Source organism: Nymphalis io, chromosome 13, assembly GCF_905147045.1.
Source record: "Nymphalis io chromosome 13, ilAglIoxx1.1, whole genome shotgun sequence".
Classification (NCBI taxonomy): Eukaryota; Metazoa; Arthropoda; class Insecta; order Lepidoptera; family Nymphalidae; genus Nymphalis; species Nymphalis io.
This window is the reverse complement of record NC_065900.1, coordinates 5347953-5357039: the sequence shown is the minus strand read 5'-3', so window position 1 is coordinate 5357039 and position 9087 is coordinate 5347953.

Sequence of the window (9087 nt, the reverse complement as noted above, 5' to 3'; positions counted from 1 at the left end):
AATATAGAGATACCAAAGTCCCATAACCGTTTCCCAAACTTCATCCTAACTTATTCAGTGTTTGGTGAACTAGTAGGATAAGTTCAAATTCGCAGTTCACAAGAATGTCGTTGGCGATATGGAGACGATTTACGTCTGTTAAATTATAAATATCTTCAGAAGTTGGCGAATTGCTCTTATCTATCTATTAATACATTATTACACTTCATGATAAAAAAGATCACATCAGTGAATAAAAATGGTGGTTTTGATCACTATCTATATCTCAGAAACTATTTATAGTGAAAGTAGTTTTATAAGAAGTTAAGTGCATTTTGAAAAAAACAAACTCAAACAAAAAAATTTGTGAGTAGTTTTTTGATAGCTTAAAGTATATTAACATTAATGACCAAATGAATATATTATTTTTAAATTATATAAAATTAAAATCATATTTTTATATCATGTATCGAGCCAATCAAAATTGATTTTTAAAAAAATCTCTTCAAAAATCTTGTTAAAAATTTTATAAGAATTATCATTATTTTTATAGGATGGTGCTAAAACAGGATTTCATCTTATCTGATTTACGTTAAATGTCTGAAAATAAAAAATCATATTAGCAAAACTTAATATTTTATTCAAATATAAAATGTAGGTTCTCTACTTTTTTTAAAATACATCTTTCAAGATTAAGAAAACATTGCGCATTATGAATACATGTAAAAGGCATAAAACTTTAAAGCCAATTTGTACTGCCATCAGGATTTTAGAAAGAAAACTGATGTTGCAATATAAAATTCTCATTAATCTTATATTAGCCACTTTGCACGGGTATAAATAATATGGCTTAACAGGATTGAAGTTATATATTATTTTTAATATATAAACAATGTAACAAGTAATATTCTACATAGTGGTGGTTAACAACTTGGAACTTACTTTATAACTAATATATAATAATTACATATGATTAAGCTAATAAAACTGGAACAATACAAAGTACTACTTTTTCCCGCTGCTTCGTCCGCGTGTTAGGGGCGATTAGGTGTTAGTATGTCCTTCCTTGGGGTTCAAGCATGCTTCATACTAAAATTCAATTAAAATCCGTTCTGTGAATTAGGCGTGAGAGCGTAACAGACAAACAGACAATGGCATTAAAACGGTAATATTTTTCTTATTTTGAAAAGGAAAAAGGGTTACATTATTGTATGATTTATTTATCTTTCTGTGCACGTATCATGCGGAAATCACTGATTGTTTTATAACGACCCCCCAGTATATTGATAGCTTACTATAAGATGGCTTACTATTCGATATATTTTATTCTACGACATTTTGCTATTTCTAAACTAAACATATATCGAGTAAAAATGTATCAGTTGCTTGTAAAGTCAATGTCAAAAAACATCACTTCAGGCTTCACAAGCGTTGTTGAGTCGTCATTTTACAATTTTAATTTTAATACAAAACTATCACCGGTTCACAATGTAGATTCTACCGAGAAGAACCGACAAGAAACTCAAAACTTTTTAACAAACAAAAAATTACGGAATTTTATTATAGAATCAAATACCTCGATATATGTATATACAAAAAATATATTAAATTTAACTAATTACTACATAAAAATATTTTTCTTATAAATTTGACTCGACTGACTATGGAATTTTATTAACTTTTTCATATATATAGACATTTCGAATAATCGTCTGAGGTGTTTGACAAAAACAATAATTTTGTATTAAGGGATGTAATATCATTCAAATGAATATTATTTTATTTCATCTTAATTTTGTAAACGATTTTTATATATTATATTTGTTAACGTAATGAAATTTTTTTTATTTGAATATACTGAAATGTACTTAATATCCTGGAAACGTGTTTATAACCTTTTAGAACCAGCAGCGCCTAGGAAATGTACAATCACACACAAACTGTTCAGGCGAAACGCTTTACGTTCTCGGCCTCGCGATTTGCGAACAAAGAGCTCCACGGCAACTCGCTCTCGTTTCAAATATTTCACTTGCAATACGGACTCAGCGTTATAAATTTTAACAAACAAGGATTTTTTTAATATTTACTCAACTTTCAGAAGATTGCCAGCAAAGTATTTAGATAGGATATTAATTAATCAACCAAAATAAACTTTATTCAAGTAGACTCATACGAGTATGTTTGAATCGTCACTTTTTAATTTTATTTTTATTTTTTTTATATTTGCCGGGAAGGCAAATGATACTACTCCACCTGATGGTAAGTGATAGTAGAGTCCAAACGCGACGACGGCCAGTACAGTCGGTCTTTTCTTTGTCGCCCTTCTAAAAGATGGAATTCTTTACCAGCTCACGTGTTCCTCTCCTCTTACAACCCGGGTTCCTTCAAACGAGACGTGAAGTGGCATCTTGTGGGCCGACAAGGCGGGGACGACTAGTGCAGTACATTCTTCCCGACTGTACTGGCCGTCGTCGCGTTTGTGTACTCTACTACCACTCACCATCAGGTGGAATAGAGTCATTCGCCTTCCCGGCATATATAAAAAAAATATATATATTTTCAAGAACATAAAGTAAAATTTTAAATTCGGTCTCGGTTGTGTTTTCTTATTTAATATAATTGATATAATGTTCTCGTTAGTCAAAGGTCACGTCTGTGTATCTCACGTTGTATTCACCTATTGTAGCTAGAAGGCCCGCCACACAGTCTCTACGCCAATTTGTTAGCGCCTCACAAAGCAACCTCTTTTAATATTATTTCACAGACAAGACCCTCTTAAATTAAACGCTACAATTTACAATTTGTGGTGCAATATGAAAGGAAGATTAATTAGGTTTTGCCATGATTTTATATTATTTTTTGCAGAAGCCACTGTTAATTAAATTCGTTTGCAAAATATTAAATTAGACAACATTTTATTTGTTTTCATTAATATTATATTTATTTATCTGTATGTAAATGTTCTACAGTTACTTAGTAAAATATTTGTGGAAGAATGAACTAACAAAAAGTCTGAAAATCTTTTTCAAGTAAATGTAACGACTTGACCAAAATGTCAAGTATGACGTTATAAAGCGCTTATGTTCTCAACTTTATGAGAGGTTAGAAAAGGGACCGTTTCCGCTAGAAAAAGGGTGGACTATACATTATATTTATAACACACCTAAACAAAACGCAATATCAGTAGCAAATCATATTATTATTTCTCTAAAATACGAAACAATTTCTTTAAAATTTTGAGTAAAAATTTTATTTTTATCATCATCATCATCACCTTCGTCTTTCGTTAGCTCTTGCGCAGTATGTTTTTCTATTCCAAATATCTCTCATCCTAGCCATAATCATTTATTTTCAGCCTGACACTCTTATTACAATATATTTAAAAAAAGATATGTGCGTTTAATAAAAAAAATACAATAATTAAATTAAACATTTCACATTTTATACTTAAAAGGGTTAACAAAATATTGATGCCGAAAAGTAACTATATGCTTATGGAAAAAATCGCAATTGTGTAAATAAGGTTATAGTTTCATATTCTAAAGTTTAAATTGTATAATCCTAACAAATGGATAGACCACTTCACATTCGGGTTCGATGAAGCACGTTTACGTATCGGTCGAGTTATCCAGATTTATCTGGACATAACCGTTTCAATTTAGTTGCATAGTATTTTTTTTCGTGTAGAGTTAACTTTAAATAAAGCAATTTTGTATTTTTCAAATGAATTATATATATATATATTGAAAACTTCAGTTTATCCATTTGTTAATTTAAAGTTTATTTTATTAATTTAAATATGATACACAATATTTCATTTTTTAAATAATTAAAAAAAAGTTAAAATGTTATTTCAATTTAGAAAAAAAACTTTAATGTAATTAAAAAACTGTACAACTGGGTTGGACGAAGTTATGTTAATATTTTATATCCTATGGAGATACATTTTAATCGAGCAATTTAATCACTCAAAATTCAATTCAAAAGGTTATCGCGCTGTGCCGATCTGTATAGCGATAGTTTGGGATAAACGAATTAGTGTTCGCGCTAACTCAAATTATCGCGACCGCTACATTTATACTGCTTTTGTAACCTGCTGTATGCGATACAGAATTTCAGGGTAATATCTGGCTTCAATAACACTTGCTCCATTAACTCTCTCGCGCCCGCAATAGACATCAGCCAACTTAGTAATGTATCCCAATTAATACATTACCGAATTTCTACTCTAATATCAAGCAATAAAGTCAAAATTAGCTCACATTATATTGAAGGCAGTAACTTCTATCACATCCAGAATGAAATAAGACAATAACAATGGTAAGGGAATGTGGGAGATATGTATGAAAAGATAAGAGTCATTTTGGGATTTCTATAATTAGCACTGTGCAAGACCAATTTATTTTATTTCATGCGAGTCCAAATTGCGGACAGTTAGGTTAACTGTTGCTAGTTCAGTGCTTTCCGTCTATGCTATTGTGTTACTCGCTGATATATTGCTAAGCAGATTTAGACAAAAGCTAATGTCAGGAACGAATTATCACGTTCAGGGGACGTGAGTCTTAAGCTTATTACATTAAGAATTGTTAACGAAGCAGTTTGTCATACACACAAGTTGTACAAGGTTTATAGGTTTAATGATTAATGAACACCAATAGTGTTCATAAATTTTGAAAACAGATAACCCCTTTATAGCAGGAGCCGATGAGATTCAATAAAATATCGTCGGTTTATGTTTTAGTTTATGAGCTATATTTTATAAAAATAAGACACGTGGGAAAGCGCACTAGGTAGCGATTTTACAATGGCTCCGTCCCTTGTTTGTTTTACGTTTACTGCCGTTGAGAGCACTGCTCTTGTACGAGTGGAAATGGGAAATTCTCTTCATCTTCTTATAGTTTTATTGTTTAGTTATTATCTTGCTTTATTTTAGTATATATTCCGAATCACGGTTCACTTAATATGATTATGCATTGTCTTTTCATTTTATCATAAACTAACAAAACCCTCGGCTTCGCCAACATGGAGTATAATATGTGACGAATATCTTTTAAATTCTGCTATTTTAACGTAAATATCTAAATTACACTCATAAAATATTTAAATTATTAAAATGACTGATAACTCGCAAATAGCCATATTAACTTTAAATGAGGGAGTTATTTGAAATCACAGGCAGACACTTAAATTTTATTGATTTTTATAGATTTAGATAAGTCTAAAATAGTGGACAACAAAGATCACCGTGGTGAACAAGAAGACTAAACGGTACCTTGAAATACTCCTTATAATCATTTAGTTATATGCATTTTTTTATTTTTAGGTGTACTGAATATTTCTGCGGACAAACAGACAGACTAAAATTAAAAAATGATAGTGATTGGTAGCTCACAAATAGCAATATTCACTTTAAATGACGCATTTATTTTTAAATCACAAACAGACACTTTAATTTTATTTATATGTATAAAATACACACGTACTCGTATATTACGAATTACAATCCAACAAAGCATTATTGCGATCTAAATAATCATGTAATACATGCGAATGTTGCAATATTATTTTATTTTATAATATTATTCATCCTTCTCCTCAAAAGGGAGAGGAGGCCTTAGCCCAGCAGTGGGACATTAACAGGCTGTTACTGTATTATTCATCCTTTCCATCGCAAATACGCAACCTACCCTACTACGTCCCAAGGTTGGGAACTAAGATGTTCTGTCCCTTGCGTCTTGAGTTACACTGGTTCACTCATCCTTCAAAACGGAACAGAAAAATACTAAGTTTATCTGTGTGGCGGTAGAAAATGTGATGAGTGATATACAAACGGGCTTGCACAAAGCCCAACCGAAAAGTAATTCATATTTTACCTCTAGAATTAAAAAAAACGATAAACGATCGCACTTAATTTGTTGCAGTGTTATGAGGGGAACGTGATCAATCCGTTATAAAGCACAAAGTTTGAAACGTGAAAATGTGTATTGTGATAATGTAAACTAGTTGCTAAGTCATGCAATAGTGTTGTGTGTTATGCACGTGATGTCCCGTTGAATGGGCTAAGTTTAATTGAAGTTCGCCTCTGATACCACCTTTGTTACGGAGGCTGTGTTCACACGGCTATGAAAGTTTTGAATTGTGTGATTGTATTGCAATTCTAATAAATATTAATTTTGTAATGTTTAATAAAACATACATGTGTTTGTATAAGTTCAAGGTATTATTATTAATAACATTTATATAAAGAAATCAACTTGGATAGATGATTTCTTTACACAACTTTACAGCAATGTACATCTAATACGTGATTTTATTAATTAAGTATAAGAAACCTAATTATCGAACTAATTCTAACAAAGTAACGAACTAGAGCTAGTAATATGGCATTAGACATTAGCATTGCAAGTAATGTTAACCATACCTTACATCTCCAATGCGCTACCATCGTTGTGAACTAAGATGTTATTCCCATTGTAACTGGAGCTACACCGGCTCACTCACTTTTTACCGATTTTGATTAAGGTGGCCAATCTGAATGGATAATAGGATTGGAAAGAGTTCAGACCTGGATTGATGTGGTTTACAAATCGGGGAACAGAATTTCTCAACAGAACACGATAACTTTTTATTCGCTCGCCCAGACTTTGAATCGTGCTATCTTACAATAAGGAAGTTTAAAGTCAGGCTGGTTCAAATCGTTCAGGAAGACGTATGTATTTAAAAAATAATATAATATATATTAAAAAAAATCCTATTACTAATGATAAAATTGATTAAATCCAATATTTTAGCCGTTAATTTTATTGTACTGTATCAACCGAGCACTAAAACAATTCCATAGAATATATTGGAATGGCCAATTATGGTAAAATATTGGTATTTCACAAATTTCTGTACATACTAGAGTAACCAATTCACATTATATCCAAACATATGTCCAATATGTATGCGTGATAATAACATATTTTAACATTAAAGATATTTACGTGCTTTATATTTAATTATTGCTGAAAGTAAATAATATACGATCAAAGGAACTTGTCAAGTGAAGTTCGAGCATTATTATATAAGGTGTTTCATTCGAAGATATAATTAACTAGGTAGTCCTTCTAACCTACAAGGTAACGTCGCATATTAAGAGATTTTTTTACTGCGGTACAAAATAAAAAAGTAACTTTCTATGTACCCACATTATTTCCTTCATCGGTCCTGCGCTCGGTTTAAGCCTCATTCTTTTTATAGTTTTTTTGCAAAACTTCAGGATTTTTGGGAGGGTATTTATATCTTCGAATTATACAACTCATATAATAATGATCGAACTTGAGAAGTTCGTTTGATCGTATATTATATTTCGTTGTTTCATTCTTCAGTTTTTTTTTATAGAATAGGAAGGTGGACGAGCATATGGGCCACCTGATGGTAAGTGGTCACCAAACGCCCTTAGACATTGGCATTGTAAGAAATGTCAACCATCGCTTATAGCCAATGCGCCACCAACCTTGCGAACTAAGATTTTATGTCCCTTGTGCTTGTAATTACACTGGCTCACTCACCCTTCAAACCGGAACACAACAATATCAAGTATTGCTGTTTTGCGGTAGAATATCTGATGAGTGGGTGGAACCTACCCAGACGGGCTTGCACAAAGCCCTACCACCAGTAACTAGTTAGATATAATTAACTAGGTAGATGTTTAGAGATATCCAAGTTTTGCTAATTGTCATAAACAAAATCACCATTAATAAATCAAAAGCTTTATTTATTTTTGTCATAATAATATTCTTTAAAACTTTAGTCCGAGCTATATAGTCAACTAAAGCCCTAGCCGGACATATGCTTGGTTTTTCTAAAAAATAAGGCAATATAAGATTTGGTTGATTTTTTCCTGCTCCTGAAGTTTTATATCGAGTATATAAATTCTTGTTTCTCTTTGAAAGTATTTAGTATTACTTATTTTCACTAAAGAAAATGTTTGTAGTCTATGTGCAATACATAAAGCTAATAGTATAACAAGTTTCTTTGTAAGTTTTTCTAAAGTTAGGTCTTGATTAGGGTACCAGTTATCTAAAGTATTTAGTACTACTTGTGGGTCCCAAGTATGTCTGTATTCTTCATTCATTCATTCACTAGGTCTTACTTTATAAGCACCTTTCAAGACTCGCGAAATACACTCATCTTTACTTATACTATTACCCAGAAATAAGGATAACGCTGAACGGTGACAGTTAAGAGATCCAAGAATCGCCTTTGTGGTACCGATTCGCTATAAATGACATCACAACATGAACCAATGGATCCATTGGGTTAAACTTATTCATAATACAAAAATTCTATCATGATTTGTAAGTTACGTTATACTGACGATTAGTGTTGCCTGATAACGATACATAAGCAATCTAAGCTTGGTCGGGAACACCACGCTTGGAGAATGCGAGCCGCAAAGTATGGCTACTCCCAGGGTAAGCTGTAGGCTCTGTTCTTTCTTCTGCGATCTGTCATATAAAATATCATTATTAATAAATACAATTTCAGATTTTAGTATTTTTTTAGTAATGGGAACCAAGGCTGGGAGGGCCAGTAAGGAAATACAAAGATTCCGGTGGATTTTAAAATTAATGGAAATGGTGGAAATGCATAAAGGTATAAAGTCCTCCAATTGACTGTAAATGCGTCAAGATTGACTGCTACAAGGTCAGGTTTCCAGGATATGTAATTTTTATAATTAATATTGGTGCATGAAGCAAGCAGGTCTATCTCAGGTTGTCCAAAGTTATTAAGTATTTCAGTAAAGGCAACATGTGATAGTTCAAACTCAATATATAGTTTTTTTTTTTTGAATCTTGATTATCTTTTATATAAGATGCAAACAACCACAATTTGCGTTTCTCACACCATTGCCAAATTATTCTAGTCAAATTATTGAGATGTGGATATTGTATTCCATGTAAGCGATTTTTATAGCTAATAGCAATAATGTAATCTATACGTAAGAGAATATTACAGTTACTTTTTGTTTTTGCAAAACATTTTAAGCCAAATAAAGCTTGCTCGTTGTTTGCTCGTTGGTTATTACAAAAAATACCCCAGCCTGACCTAGAGGCGTCGGTA